Genomic DNA, 17,019 nt, shown 5'->3' with positions numbered 1-17,019 from the left:
TTCTAACTGAGAATAAATTGATTTTTCATCATGACACTCTTTTCTCCAGAGAATAGCATTGTTTTCCTTTTATTATTTTCTGGTTCAGTCCATTTAAGTCATGCTCCTCCTCCACTTCCTTACTGCTCTAAGCAGAGTCAGGGGTTACTTAAAGAAAGTTGTGTCTGACTTGTGTCCAATTTTAAGCTTCTGACTCAAAAAAAAACACCCTTCCCCCCCCCCCCCCCCCCCCGATGTCTTATTCTTAATGGGTTGATTGCCAGATTATTTCTTTAAAATTATAGCACTTGTTTCCTGTTTTCAAAGGCTAAAATCAGCCACTTAAGCACGACTGAAAAAAAAAAACCCAGGGTGCCTAAATTAGTTTGCATGGTTAGAGCAATAACAGCTCTATCAGACTGCAGGTGTCACAATACCCACATGCACACATAGAGAAAACTTAAAAACAAGAGGCAGTCTTACTGAACCCAAAGGAATCTTTTTTAGCAGAGTTCATGCTTCTTAGCTCATGAGGTCAGGCTACAGAAAAGCAGCTGACACTATGATATTGAAGGCTCCAGTGGTTTTCCTGCAGGAATAGATGGATGACCTGGTTATTTTATATTGCTGACTTTGTCCATTAAAACAGCAAAGTAAAAACTGGTTTTCCTCATGTGGGTTTCTTCTTTATGAAATTTGTTCCTTGTCATCAAACCTATTTGTATGTTTTTTTTCCCCTCAGTCTCTTTTTTCCTAACAGTCTCTGAATTTCTTGCTTCCCCATTTCTGTTGTCAGGATACAGTTCATTCAAGGCTAAAGTGCTCTGACACAATCCACACCACAAGTAAGGGGAAAATAAAAGCTCAATTTATTAGACTTTATGCCTTATAATTTCAGTGCAGTGTTTAATTTCTATTTGAGTTCCCCAAATTCAGAAGAATCAGGAATTACCAGAAATATTTTTAGATAATATTTCTTAGGCCAGTACTATTCAGGCCAAGAATTGATGCCAGGTTTCAGCTTTACTGACTGAGTTCTGAGGTGTTTTGTGGGAGGTTCTACTTAGGTCAATCCCCAGAATTTAATGCAAATATTTTGAGGGAGGAATCGCATCTCCTATATATTTACAGAACAGTCTTAATACAGCTCCTCTCACATATGCGTTATACTTTGTCTTTCATAATTAATTTTTCCCCCCCCACAGGTAACTTTGTCTTCACATCCTCAAAATTATCAGAAACATAGACATTCATCCAACATTCCATCATTTTCTCACTATTATGGTCAGATCAGTCACTGAGACAGCTCACATATAATTTAAGGATAGCTTCAGTCTACCATTTTCCCACTCTTTCTGAATCCGTATCACATATGTCATATATGTGTAGATGGAAGAGCTTACTCATCAAAACCTAAATCCTTTATTTAAGAAAAGGAAAGCTCAGAAAGAATAAAATGCACCAGGAAAAAATATTTTCATAGCGCTTTTGTTATGTGATAGCAGCATCTTTGAAAAAGTTGTTTCACTTTTTTTATGACCTGTTTATGACTACAGAAGAACAGCAGAAGCAAAATGCTGACCAGTACACTTTCCTCCTGATCTATCTCCTGATAAGAGAGACCGCATTACCATCAGACAGACCAAAGAAACTGTTTTCTGCAAAATCCCATGCAGGAGTGATTTGTCTGACTTACCCAATTCCTTATATATTGTGCTTTAGGTGTTACTTTCTTACTTAGAAGTCTTTTTTTCCCAAACACCTCCTTTTTACATGTTATATACATACCATAAATCCAAGTAGTTTAATTTCTGGATTAACTAAGCATTCAATAGATACAACAACCCACCTGAAATATTTCCTCATGAAGATAAAAAGCAGCTGAATTGAAAAACTTACCAGACACTCCTGGGTAGAATCAATATAGATATTTGTATCTTTACATGTTCAATTTCTTACCTTTTTAGAGTTGCAAGAGACCTATTTTATGTGATGTTAGATACATGGCTAAAACCTCATAAAAAAAAGATTACTTCAATGAAATCCTACTATTTCAGATTTGAATCCTATCTCATTTTGTTTTAAGCTCACTTGAAATCACTTTCAGACTGCTCCTCAGTTTTATTTCCAAATCTGAACCCCCAATGCAAACCCAGTCCAAAAGTGGCTAAGAACACCCCAGTCTGTGTTCACTAAAAGCTTTGGTGACTTTTAATTCATCTAAAACCTTGTGCCAGGGAGCCTGTGTTGCTTTGGGTTAGCTGCTTGTGAGCTGTTTCTCACCTGCAGGCCACCTCTGCCTAATGCATCAGCGGAAATGGGCATGTCTGTGCCCAGGACCAAACTGCTTTGAGATGTCCGTGGAAAAGCTAGGAAATCCCTGTCATTCCCTATTACTATTAGGCAATCACTTTCCCTGGGAACCTGCTTTTGATGGAGCAGAAAAGCTGCCAGCCCTGCAAGTGGTCTTTTTGTTTATGTATCTTTTCTGTTCCTCTGTTTACTTAAAGGGACAGAATTGTCAGCTCTTGTAAGGCTGGGCCGTGTAACTGATGGCCTATCCAGCTCAGACTTGCATTTTTTATCTTTACCCTTTTTTTTTTAAAAAAAAAGATAATCTTATCCTAACACGAGAGAAATGGGCAGATTTATGAAAGCAAAGAAGAGCAAAGTGGAAAAGGAAGTTTATGTTTTTTTTTGTAGAGACTTGCTGCTGTATAAATGCACTGAAAGAATCTCTTGGCTGTTTGGGCTTTTGCATAACAGCTAGAGACACAGAGCAATTAGATTTTCTAAGTATAAGCAAGAGAATCTGTTTTGTTTATACAAAAAAGTCCCCCAGAAGAGAGGCAGGAGCAGAGACATAAGTAATAAGCACATATGTTTGGAAAGAGTGTAATGTACTTATAAATATTATAGTGGCGTCGCTGTAGTTAAGGGTCTGGCAAGATTTCTCTTGTAAACCCTTCTTGTCAGAGGTTCAGGATGGAGCTGTAAAAATTCCAGGCTGCAGCTTGGCATGGGAGGGCTCAGAGAAGGAGCACAGGTTTCCTTCCTGCTGCCTCAGTAAGTTGGTACCAACTTGATTGTCTGCAGTGATATTGGGCAGAGCCATCACCTTTCTCTGTAAAACAGATGGTTTGTATTCCTGTCTTGTCAGAAAAGCTGAGATACTGAAAATGCACTGGGTCATCAGGTTGTACTGCAGACAGGATTGCCAGTGTGTTGAAGTATGGTAGATAAAAACAAACTGTTCAAAGGAGTGAATCCTTTCACGTCTGGATTCAGTCTACATCTCTCTAGATGTCTGGTTTCCCAAAGAGAAGATCATGCAGCTTTTTAGGAAATTGCTTCATGAGCAAGTGCTGCAAAGGGAATGAAAATAAATTAATGATTTTAGAACTGAACATTTCTTTAGTCTGTTCATGGTTCGCTGGTTGCATTTCATTAGTAGTTGAACTTAATGACGAAAGGAAGCACCAGATCTGTTCTTGATCCACAGACTATAATGCTGTGATTTTTTTGTGTATTAACTGGCAAATTTGGCACTGGTAACAAAGGCAAACTTAACTAAGATTTAAAAAAAAATAATCTGCAGTACATTTAGGATATCCAAATAACCAGTGAGAAAAATACTATTTTACATTTGGGAAGCGTGTATGCTCTTTAAATTCAAAAAAAAGTAATCAGAAAAAACTCACTGAGTTCTGCTCAGCCAGACACCTTAGGACTCCTGCACACAGTATCTGAGCTTGGTGTTTAGCAAAGAGGAGCTGCAAATCCCCATGCAAAGGCTCAAACTGAACACTTAAAATTTTTATATAGGAGATGGTGGATACATATGTACTAAACATATTGATATCTGTAATTATACAGCGATTTAGGGACCTATTTTGGGGGCTAACATTTCATGTGAATGTCACCTGATCTGGTCTGGTTGGCTTATGTATATATTACTAACCATTAAATTATCATTGATATCGTTACTTTTTGGTAGTGGCTAAAGAGGAATGAATTCTGCTCAGGTATCAGGTTGACAAGCAATGCCACTAGAGACATCTTGAACTGCTAAGGCAAAAGAAAAGATCATCAAGACAATAAATCAGGAAGCTGTGCAAAATGTTTCATCCGTGCCAAAAAAGATTGTAGGCTACAAAACATGTGTTTTTACCATGATGGTTGCAAAGAGAATTTAAGCTGAAAAAGGGAATGCTATTCATTAATTTTGCTATAAATTGTTAGTCAGGCAAAAATCTAATTTGCTAAAGGCACTGTCCCTTCTGCTTCCTTGCCCACTATATATGTACACTGCCTGTAGGCCAACTTTTGTACTAAAGTACATCCTGTTCAACCCCACTCAGTGGACTGATACAGGGTACAAAGCAGCTCTGGAGTTGTCCCCTAGGATTCAATCTGGCTTCATGTAAATGTCACCTGGAGAAAGAAGCTATGGTGTCTAGTGAGGCAGTTCCTCTCATTTTGAAGTGAGAAAGCCAAGATAAGTTGCTGTTGGCCAAAATATCCCATTAAAGTGATATTTGGAGTATGACTTAAATGTGGAAAATTTGGAGCCAAGACTGACAATCCAATCTACACCAAATCTATTTTGCAAAACAGTGGGACATGTGGTAATACAGTGCAAAGTAAGGCATAATAAGGCTGCTGATTTTAATATAGATCCTTATGGACTGGATGCCTTCTTTCTTCCTGTAGACTTCAGAGAAAAGTTTAATCTTTTCTGCTTCACAGTGGCTCCACTCAGTATTTACTCCTTTCCATTATAAATGGATAAGGGAAGACTTTGAGGCTAAGGTAAGAAAGGCATTCATTTTTTTTGCCTTTCAAAGAAAGGCTTATTAACTATCTGTAGTTACTTACAGAGATCAATGCTTTTTAATTCTGAAAGATAAAGGAAAACAATAGAGACCTAGTGGCTGGAAGGTGGAGCTGTATAAATACAGAGAGGAAATAAGAGACATATTTTTAAAGGTGAGGATAATTACCCATTGGAACAAATTACCTTGGGGATTTGATGGATTCTCCATCCCTTGAGATCTTTAAATCAAAACGGGACATATTTCTAAAACTATGACAGAAGTCAATGTGAAGTTATGGGTTTGCAAGAATTACTGGGTGAGATTCAAAGAATGGTGTTATGCAGGAGGTCAGACTGAAGGCTCATAACTGTCCATCTTCTGGCCGTAATAATTCCTACTGCCAGAGGGCAAAGAGATATTCATGTTCTTGATTTTAGTACCAATAGCCAGAAGTAGCTACAGTCCTATGTCCTATGTCTGAATTTCAGAAATAGAAGATGGACTTTTGGAATAGTAGCTGACTTCACTTTGAAATGTTTTTGTGTCACTCTATGCAATGTCTTCATTCACATAACTGGAAAAAATATCAGTGGCCTTCAGCACAAGTTTTCCAGGATATAGCAGAAAAAGATAGAGCAATATTTTTTTTTTTTTTAATCAAAGAATCTCCTTGGATTTGTCTGTCTTGGCTTTACACTTTAGTGACAATTATAATTCCAGCGGTAACTACTTTCACCTAGTTTGCTTTGGAGGGGACATAGGCCATATGTAATATTTAAGTTGAAAATAGCTATAGCCATATAGCTAAAACAGAAATTACACTCTCAAAAATATATATGAAGGTGTGGAAATTCATTTTTCCCTCTGTAACTAAACTGCACCCAGATCTTGTCTAACATTGTCCTCATTGCATTTGGTGTGTGTTTGTGCATAAATTTGTATGCGTGCATGGATGCATGCATGCATGCAAGTTATGTGTAATTTCAGTAAAATAAAGAGAGAAACCATGGAAAATCTGATCCAGTACTACTGAATTCCTGGACAGGTAGTCCATGCATCAATCTCTCCTCACTTCACATTCTCCGGACAGTTCAATGTGTGTGAGGCCTCAGAGGAATTTTTCTCATATGCCTCCAATGTTTTTATAAGACTGCCTTGGCAGGAAATACATATGTTCTTAATAATGATTAAAAAGAATAAATTCACCTTTCAAAATCAAAGTGCAAATGGCATAGCAGGTGTAATTGAGGCAAATGATTATGGTACTTATCTGTCTTTACAGAAAAAGCTCAAGGGGACTTGCTATCTTCACAAGAGTATAATATTTTTAGTAGATTTTGTGTATATGGTTTGCCAAGAATTCAAGGCTGAGTATAAAATATGCCATTCAAACAATGAATGTGAGCATTCAACTGGGGTAAAGAACAAGTTTTAAAAAAAGAAAAAAAAATAAACAGAGTTTGAAATAAGGCAGGTATAAACTCCACATGTGAAATCCAACAGGGCAATTGAAATGAAAAGGAATGTTCAGCATGGGATCTCTGCACTGCACATACAATAAGAAAATGGATTTCAGGATCAAATAAATGGCTAGCCTAAGGTCCACCTGATGATGTGCATTTTCACATGATTAAATAAAGAAGTCAGGGAATACACACTTTGGATGAAAATCCAAGTATCTTTAGGTAGCATGTAGGTAGCTCTAAGTGTATTTCTTTGGGGTAAGGAACTGTACCTCTGTATGCCTCATGCATATTTCTGTGATGTTGTGAGAAATCCTGGCTCCTAGCAATCTCCAAAAGTAGTTTTGAGATCAGACTCTCACCTTGCATCACCTTGTCCCTTCCAGCTGGCAGCGTGCATTAGGATAGTTATGAAGAAAATAAGAGGAACAGACAAGTTTGGGCTCAAAGCAGCACATTTGACCAGCTCTTTCCTCCAAACTTGAGTAAAGAGGATGGAAGGAGAAAATAACATGTTGTTCACAGATTTCACAACTCCAATTCATGGAATATTTGTTATAATTATTTACTTTATTTGCCTATCACCATGGCAACTGAATCCTTCATGTATAAAAAAAAAGAAACCAGAAACATATTGGGGCCACATTTCATGAGCTCTTGAATGTTACTTTCTCGTGTGTAATTCTTTCTCCTTCATTGACTAGTAATTAAGCTGCAGTATGCCTAGGCTTGCAAATCCAGCAAACTTGGAAAATTCCTTTAATTTTTAAAGTTTGTTTGTTTGCCAGGTGGTTTTTTTTCCTCCAAGCTTGTCCAACTTTGAAAATTACAACTTAAGTAAAACCAAAAACATAAGTGTCATGGATTGCTGAGGGATTACCTTACCACATTAATATCCAATAATGCCAGCTGCCCTTGTTCAGTACATGAGGGCCCCGATTCAGCAGGGTGGTGAAATGGGGCCTGAAAGTTTGATGGAGAGAGAGCAGACTTTTCCGCATGGAGCTGGTCAACATTTTCGAAGATAGTTTTTGCTTTTTCGCTTTCCCACGAAGTACACAGACTGCTTACAACAGTTTCTGGTAGGCAGAATTACTTGGTAATCTTCTCTCAAAATGTTATGATTTTAAAAGCTGGAAAAATCCCACACCAACTTCCGTAACTTTCAACACTGTCCAATGGAAATACTTTCAAAATTTTATAACTTCTATGGTTTTTTGCCTCTTTTCTAGCTTCTACTGACCAAACTCTGCCTTTGTGGTATGTGTATTCTATGAACTACTGAGGTATACAGTGCATATGAAGGGGAGAGACAGGATTGTAAAGTGGGGCATCTATCATGTAAAAACTTTTTCTTAGGTCAGGAGGTATTTTGCAACATATCCGATTGTCAAATCATGCACTAGTGGTAGACCCTTGATGTGTGATGTTTTACTTAGCCATGGGGTTAAGCATGCTGAAGGTGAAAACATGGATTTCTAGAGGCAGCACAAGAACAGCAACAAGCCAAGCAAACCAGTAGTGCATGTAGTTTCCTATTCACTCACTGGTGAGGAAAATAAACTTCAGCTCAGAAGTCTTGTGTCACTTTAAGCCTAAAACTGTAAGGTAATCCTGTCAACACAACAAAGCACAAAAAGTGTGGTTAGCTCTGCGGGTACGTGGTGGAGGGCTGCTGTGTTTTTTCTCTCATGAAGGCTTTGCTTTCCAGGCTGGCTGCTTGTGATTTTGTTAGACTCACTTGACTGGAGGGATGGGGCCTTGTGTGACTCCTTGCCGAAGGAGCAGCAGGACTCAGGGTGAGGGCTGGCTCCAGGCAGTGAGTTTTCCAATCTTCAGGAAATGAAGATTTAGCACCCTGGAAACACGGGCAAGAGGAATGATCTGCTTTGCCAGGAGTGATGGGATCTGGGATGCTGGCCTATCTGGCTGCAGGAGCTAGGGAGCAGGCGGGCTGTGGGGAAGGAGCCATGCCGGCAGCTGAGCCCTTGCCCTGTGGCTTCTCGCGCTCAGTACCTCAGTGCTCCCACGATGCTAAAGTGTTTCCAGATGAATGGATTGTATCCAAGTGTTTGCCTTTTGGCTATTAGCACTGCGAGAGCAAACAAATTTTCTCATGGCTAACTAACTTCCTTCTATTCCTTCTCCCTAAGAAAGTCGCTTCTTGTTTGTCGTGCCATGACAACATTGCTGCGCTATCCAGAGCAACTGTGTTAATCCAGGAAGGCACAAATCCAAGAGGCTTGCCTGGCAATTTTTAAACTCCAGATGGCCATTCTCCAACTACCTGTCGGCTTGAATAGGAAATAAGTCTCCTGACAGGCTCACTTCCTTCCGTTTGCATTGTTTTAAGCAAAAATAGATCTTTAATAACTCCCATAATTACGTTCTTTCAAGGTGCGGCCTGCAAATGCTAGCCTGAAACAGGACAAACATATTGCAATGTCTATTGACTTTTCACCTATTGGTGGCCAATAGCCAGTGGGTTGCGGTTGATTATTAACAATAAAATAGGAAGTAACCTTAGATTAAATATTGCTCAGAAGTGCCTAATATCCAAAATCTGGGAGCAGAACCTCCACTGCTGCAAATTAGATGGGAACCTACTCAGAGAGTTTAGGAATGCTGGTGAAATTAATAAATTTTGTTGCTGACCTTTTCTAATTAATCAGATCCTCTTCATATTGTGTTTCTTCCCAGACATTTCATACCTGTTTGCATTAATGTATCACAGTAGCGTTCAGAACCCTGGTGCGTGCACTTGGCTGAGGAGCCACTGGCGCAAAGCTACCATCTGCGGGCTTATAACTGAAGGCCTCTAAGAACCCGCCTAGAGGCTTGTTGTGCTATCGCATCATCGGTCACTTGTGATTGACCCAGGAGATGACAGTTCTTGTTCAGAATGCACGGGTAAAGGTCTTCCTGAAACTTCGTTAGCAGAGACAGGCCTTCCTCATAGGAGAAGAAAAACTCCTATCTTCAAACCCGGGCTGATGGAGCTCGTCTGGCCTTGCATGGTCTTCCATCAAAGAGAAGGACACTCTTACAAAACCTATGACCTGTGGACTCTGCTGTCACCATCCTAGCCAAGTAGGCTGTGGCAGTTACACCTCAGGTGTAAAGGGTGGGGCCAGTTCTGCACAAGCTGGGCTTCACCTAAAAAATCCACTGCGCAGGCTGGAAGGGCTTACTGTCACTTGTCTGTATGGACGGGCGACGGTCTAAACAGCAGGTGACAAGGTGCATGGGAAGCTGCAGATCCAATGCTGCATGTGGGCGAACCATCGCATGGGTAGCTCAAGTTAGCTCAGGAGTTGACAGTTGTGATCGGACACTTCCTGATTGCCTAAGCACCTTTTTTTTCCAACTAGATTTGGATATCCCACTTGCCCTTGGTCATCGTGCTTATAGTAAGCGTGGTTAAAGCCCTTCCCAAATCTTTGCTCGTGAAGCCAAGCCATCAATCAATGTATCACAGCCAAGAATGTGTGGAGCAGGAGATGGCTTTGTTTAGTTTGCTTTAAAGCTAATATTAACTTTTCTTCAGTGACTGCTCCATTATTCAGCATTAGTATTTTCTTCCAGTATACACATAATGTCTTTCTTTATGCCAAACTACAGCATCATTTCTGAAGATTTCCGTATATGTGGCAGTGGCGCTGGAATTCAAAATCTGCACTTCAAAGGACACTTCAAAGCTCTTCCGATTTTTCGTACTGTCTTGCATACTTCCATCATTTGTGCCAAGACTTTGATTAGAGCCAGTACGTGTAGCCACACATCCTAGAGCTTCTGGGAGTTGACATTATTTTCTTCTGTTCTAGCCTACCCTGCACTTTCTTATCCTATCCTTCAGTCATTGTTCTGCACCATGGCCAATAAAGCATATTTTATATGATAATTATGCAACTGTATGTATTTACTAAAATTTTGTTTGCAACAGGTATGATTTTTACAGCAATTATTTCATATAAAGATGAAACAAGTCAGGTCTGATTCAGTACAGAAACCAGAAAATTCTGTTTTCAAGACACCAGTCTCAGTATTCCTATACTATGAATTTTGCTGGACTTGACTTGTTAATTTAAAGAGAAACATTATGAGAATAGCGGTATTCTCTCCTCCTCCCCATGAATCATCCACAATCATGGATCAAATCCAACACCTCTAACATTTTTGTCCTTTACGTCTTACATATATGTGTATATATATATATATATATATATATGCAAAAGTTCACAAAAGTTTCAAAAGTTCCCTACATGAGAGTATAGTTTTCTATGAGACTAATTCAGATCCAGTAGCAGAAGCTGGTAGAAATTGTTCCTTCACATCATAGTAGCCTTCATATGAGTTAATTACACTTTTCCACAGCTAGTTGTTTCTTTCTAAAGTCTGTGAGGCATTCCATATGTTCCCACTAACTCACACTGTAGCTGGGGATTTTATTTTGGTCTATATATAGCAAATAAACAGTCCAGATATGCTCAGATTTGTTTTGAAAACTTCAGTCTGGCTAAAATGAAGGATATGAGATATAGAAGTAAATTTATGAAGCAGCTGGGAAGAGATTCAGGGACAGTGGTATTATCTTAACAACCTCCACTTGTATGGAGTGCTGATTACTTCAGAAAAAATCCATGCCAAACTGTCACTTGAACCTGGGGAAAGAGGGATTGAAAGAAAGGGGCAATGGTAGGCTGGGAGCATTGGTTCAAGTGCTAACTGTGGAACACATTGCTGGGGATCATTTCTTTAAAACAATTAATTTAATTTACAAAATCAGAAGCCCAGCTGTATGTCTGCAAGTACCTGCATGCTACCCACCCTGGGATTATATATGGTGTGCAGCTACACGCAGCTGCTGTGTAGGGTAAATCTTGTGGAACAGCTGGACAGAGGGCAGAGGTCTCAATCCCATGTCTCGATCCATGGCAGAGAAGCTGGCAGCAGGAGAAAGGTTAGAGAAAAAGCAGCTGTGCATAGCAGTACCATAGAAGTGGGGTAGCAAACTATATTGGGCCAGGCTGTGTCACTAGGAGAAAGACTGAGGACACAAGAAGATGAACAGGGTGATTTCATAATAAAATCAGTGAGGAGTGAGCAGGAGGAGGAACAGAAAGGGAAGCCCCAGGAGCAGATGGTGTGACAGGAGGGGAAGTCTCATTTAGAGGCAGACAAACAAAGTTAAAGAAGGCAGGAAAGCAGTGATGAGTTTGTTTAGGGGAAGGTACGGAATTACCCTATGGGAGAGCCAGGATGTGTGAGGTCAGGTCCTTACTCCCTATTCTGCTGTATGTCCTCTCCTCTGTGGGTGCCTGCACACCTCTATGCTCTCGTGCCCCTATATTAGGTAAAAAAGTAGGGGAAAAGGCTTGGCATAGCCCAATTGTGTTGTTGAATGAAGACAGGAAGCTGAAAAGGAGCCAGCTGTCCCTTCCACATTCCTGTTTTGGAGGAGTTCCCCTTTATGCTCCTCTCTCTAACTGACAAGGCCCCATGAGATTTTCAGATTTATCTCTAGAGAAAAGAAAGCCCCAAGTCCAATCAAGAAATAAATATAATACCAGTAGGAAGTGTATGATGGGAAGAAGTTACAGAATCTTTAGCTGACATTTCATATCATAATTGGTAGCTCCAAAGTGCTTATTGCTCAGTGAGGAGGGCTCAACTACTCGTAGTGCAAATTGAGTTTCTAAAACCTGGTGGTGACTGCTGAAGTTTTCTTTGCTATAAAGAGAGTAAGACAGGTTTTATATGGTGCCGAATGAGTTTGACAAAAATGCATTGTAATTATGGTAGGTTTTATTCTTTAGAGTCACCTCAGCTGTGTACAAAGAGAGCTCACACCAATATGATCGCACATAGTTGTTACTGAGTGCACCAGACTCAGTCCCTAGCTTCAGACCTGGGCTTTCCTGTCTACATGAGCCTTGAAACTCAGCGCTATCTTCTCATATCTGCCTTATATAGACATTAACTATGAATCTGGTTTTCCACTAATCTAACTTCATCAACTTTTATGGAGTTGTTTCTGATGCCATTCAAAGACACAGATAGCCTTAAGCACTGCTGTCTCTCTCTGGAGTCTTAAAAAGAATGTAAATGTTCAATAGGTGGCCCTGAAGCTTATGTAAAAGAATTTTAGTTCCTGTTTTGTGATACTTTTAAAGCATATAAATGGTTGGTGTTGCCAAGGGTTACAATGAAATTTTGAATTTTCTTTGAATGATAGAGTTGATAGTTTTTAAAAAGTGAATCTGTCATATAATAGTAAGAGTGTTACTTCAGCTATTGAAAAACCAAGCCACTTTTAACAAAGTATAAGGAAGAAGTTTTTTAATGTGAGGGTGGTGAGGCTCTGGAACAGGTTGCCCAGAGAAGCTGTGTCTGCCCCATCCCTGGCAGTGTCCAAGGCCAGGTTGGACAGGAATCTGAGCAACCTTATCTAGTGGGAGGTGTTCTACCTATGGCATGGGCATTGGAACTGGATGAGCTTTAAGGTCTCCTCCAACTCAAACTATTCCTTGATTCTATGATTCTATAAGGTATTTTTGGTGAAAAGGAAGACTCTGTTTCCAATAATTCACAGTTGGATGGTGTCAGTTCAGAACCTGATCATCTCTACACAGAAATCTGAAAGTTTGCAACAATTATAAATGCTTATATGGACAGAAGACTAGTTTACATTTCTGTAGCACTCTCAGTGTCTCAGCGGCACTGTGGTCTGGGTTTAGTTGAATATAGCAACCAAGAAAAAAGGATTGTACCAAAGTTGTTATGTAACACGTGGAACATTAGGTATAGTGAAGAAATGTAGCAGACAGCCAAACCCCTCAATTAAAAGCAACTTAATGTGGATGCCAAAACACTCCACCCTTTCTTAGCTCAAGTAAGTAAACCTTTTGGGCTATAGGCACAATGGGAAAAGACTAATTAAGGAAATGAGGTAAGATTCCTTAATATTATACTAGTGACATAAAAACTTGCTCCATGCCATCCCTTCCATATGAAACACTTTCCTGGAGCTCCAAGTGACTGTTACTTAATTTAGTTCACTTTTAACCATATACTATCTCTGTCCAGTTGTTCAAGCGGGCTCTAGTAAACTGAGTGCACAATGTATGTGTATGGATTTATACATGTATGTGCATAAATTAACTGTCCATATGTGTGCATACAGATGCATCTATGCAGGGATAGAGCCTGAAGCAATGGGATCTTTTGGATTGGAAGGGCAGGGGAGGACCATGCAGCTGTGACCCTGACACGTGATGCACAGTTAGACTGAAGTGATCAGTGCTAACGGGGAAGCAAAACCCCTTGATAAATGTCCACACAGTTAAATGTATGCACACATTTCTTTCATATGACATTTTTCACTTGATAAGTACTCAGTGTTATGAAAAGTAAATAACTGGGCAAGTGGAAATGTAACAGAAGCAATATTTATGCTGAGTAAGGTTTAAATGTTGCATGAAAATGAAAATATATTGTAGATTACCACTCAAATTTTTCATTCATAGATCTTATGAACAAAGAAAGGATACAGTCTTGTCCTCTCACTCTCTACATGGTATGTTTTAGTGATTTTAACCTACTAATTCCTACAGTCCGCAAAATAAACAAAATTGCAGTGACTCTGTCTTTGGGGTTTAGTTGGTATGGTTAAGAGGGTTGTCTTTGCATTGTAATTATTACTTTTGGTGTTGTCTTTGACCTTTGTTACAAAGTCTTATTTGTATTTCATTTCCTAGATAACAAAAACTACCATATGATTAAGGTCATTTGACTATAACCAAGAATTCTAAAAAGGTGAATGATGAGGAATGTGAGATTAATGTACAAATGAAAAAGCAGTCCTACTCCTTACCTCTCTTATCAGCTTTTAATCCCTCTGACGTACTTGACTGGTTCCAGTTGATGTCACTGGTAGTTTTATGTGGCCTGTGAATTTTTCAAGAAGCAGCTTCAAATTCGCTTGAGTTAAAGAAAGGGGAAAGAACAGAACTGCACTGCAATAGAAGTGCTATCACAAGAACACTAACCATAAAGAGTGTATAATGCCTAATGTTCTCAACAGTAGTATTTTATACAGCAGTAAGATCTGAAAGCCATGAGATGGGGAACAGATTTTCTTAAGAGGCTAGCAGCAGATAAAAATCATGGCAGGATGCAACTAATTATGATTGTATGAACAGCTGAAGTACTAAGATTTTAGTGGTAGTAGAAGAGCTGGAGAGAGAACTAGTGGAAAAAAAGATGGCATCTGTTACCTGCTGTATAGGCAATATAATATCAACACTTCATACCTCCCTCCAAAGAATGAGTGGGAAAAAACTACCTCATAAGGCCTATATTATCCTTCCGAGAGGTTTTCATGCATCTTGGGTAAAGTGCCAAGTACACTGGAAGTGGGGGAGTGCTAGTCGTCTCCAAAGCGCCAAAAGGAAATGGAGAAAAGGGATAAACTGGCCCAAAAGCAGACAGAATTACAGTTTTGTGGCAGGTCACTCTAGGTCTCATTGACCTTGGCAGTAATGCAGGGGTCATTTTTTATATGAGCTAACTGTCCTTGAATATTTTCTCTAACATCTACAAACAAGCTTTTCTTCCACATCAAACATGTTTGTCATGTTCTTCTTTCCAAAAAATGACAAAGAAGAATTTTTTTTCTTTACTTTTATATGCTGGGAAAAGCCAGCTTTTATCTATCATTCTTTTACTTAGCCCTCCTTAAAAAACTTATCTAGGCGCTAGCACATGAAGTATGTGCTTCTATTTTCTCTCATGTGGAAAAAAGATGCAGTCATGGAGCAACAGACTGCATTTGAATACTTTCTAAGAGAAATTTAGTTTCATAAGTGAGAGAGTATGACACTTGCGACTAGAGTGAAATAGGAACACTGCACATTTGGTACAAGTACTGTATTATGCTTTTCAAAGAAATATGAAGAACATCTGAGGAGATAGTCACCCCTTCCCACCCCTGCTTGTTTTCCATCTCAACTCCTAGCTTTTTCATAATGAAGAACTTTTAGGTACTCTGAATTGCCTCTGGAAGCCTTTATTTCATTTACACGGGAAACTAATCTTCTAAACTAAGCACCTACATTAGTGTCTGAAAATGACAATACCTACTGATACTCAGCAAGGGAAGTGGCAGCCTAATTTCCTTTATTCTTTTGAAAATTTCCCTTTGAATAGATGTGTACATTCAGTAATGTGTATGACAGGAGAGCTGTGGGACCATCCTGCTCCACCTAATTTTTATTGCCTTAGTTTGGGAATTTTGCAGATGATAGCCACTGGCTGTTACACTCTAAGCAGTATCCAAGTCTAAAAGACCATCTCTATGGTCATTTTAATCTCTAAACTTACAAGGACCAAGATACCACGTAAGGGTTGATTGGTGTGTTTAGTGGCAGCACCACACCATTTAAACAATTGTTGAAGTTCCCAGACATGGGAAATGCTGAAGTAATCAACACATTTGTTGCCTTATCCTTCAAAGGCAGAGTCCTCTTCCAGACCTCTGTCCATACTGATATAAATTGGTGTGGGTGGGGCAGTCAACAGGAGGGGAACAAAATGTCAGGGAGAAGTGGGTGGGATGCACATGAAGGTGTTGAAAATGCAGACATCATTGCAAGATTGCTGTCTGTTCGCAGTGAAAAATCATGATGGGTGAAGAAGGTTCCTGATAGCTGAAACAAGATTAACATTAAGTTCATCTTTACAAGGGCAAAAGGATGACGTGAGTAGCTGCTGGTCAGCTTTACTTCAGTGTCTAGAAAAATCACGGAGTACATCATCCTAGACTCTGTTTTCAAGCACGTGAAGGACAAGAATGTAATCAGAATTAGTAGACATAGAAATACCAAGGGCATCATGCTTCACCAACCTGATTACCATCTATGGTGAAATGACTGGGTGAAGGGAACAGTAGTGTATGCAGTATATCTTAAAGGGCCTTTATCTTGAATGGCTTATATCTTGAATGGCTTGAAACCATCTCACACAGCATTTGCAATAGTAGTTTGAGGCAATATAGGATGGGTGGATTATTAGATGTGTTGAAAAATAGCAGGATTGGTAGTCTCTAGGGCGGTAATTGATGTTGTGAGGTCAGTTTGGTGGCCAGCAGCAAGTACAATACCCAGAGGGCTAACACTAGGACTATTTACAAGATACTATGACAACATTCTCCTCCAGCATATGAAGGAGGTGATGGTGGCTGGAGTTTAATGGTTCCCTTTTACAATCCTATAAAGTCAGTGTTGCCCAGGAATATTTTGAACATTCTCTGATAAAGGGGAGGACAGATTTTCTCACAGATATGCTGGTAGCATAGCGGCAGACAAAACACCATGGACACTTTCAATGCAGAAATAAAAAACAGCTGGATGAGGCTGAGGAATGGAAAACATGACCTCTCTTCTCCTGGAGGCCCAGAATAAGGTGCTTCTTATCTTCATGATAGAAGGCAATATGGACTTTGTACAGTGGTAGCTCAGAGACATCCTCTCCTATCTTCTCCTCTTCTCCTTTCCCTCTTCCTTCCCCTCTCCCACTTCCTTCTCCTCTTCCTTTCCTTTTCCTCTTCCTTTCCTTTTCCTCTCCTTTTTTCATCCTTCCCAAAATTTATTTTTCTTGAAAACTTTACCAGGAGAATATTTTTACTCAGTTATGAATTGTAACTTCTCAATACTTAGCTCCTTTGATTTTTTTGTTTTCCTTTGAAATGCCAAAAGGGATTA

Source organism: Pezoporus flaviventris, unplaced genomic scaffold, assembly GCF_033815535.1.
Source record: "Pezoporus flaviventris isolate CSIRO_AGI_PZ_B2104156 unplaced genomic scaffold, CSIRO_AGI_Pfla_v1 ptg000007l, whole genome shotgun sequence".
Classification (NCBI taxonomy): Eukaryota; Metazoa; Chordata; class Aves; order Psittaciformes; family Psittacidae; genus Pezoporus; species Pezoporus flaviventris.
The sequence above is the reverse complement of the archived record's forward strand: the minus strand, read 5'-3'. Positions refer to the sequence as shown.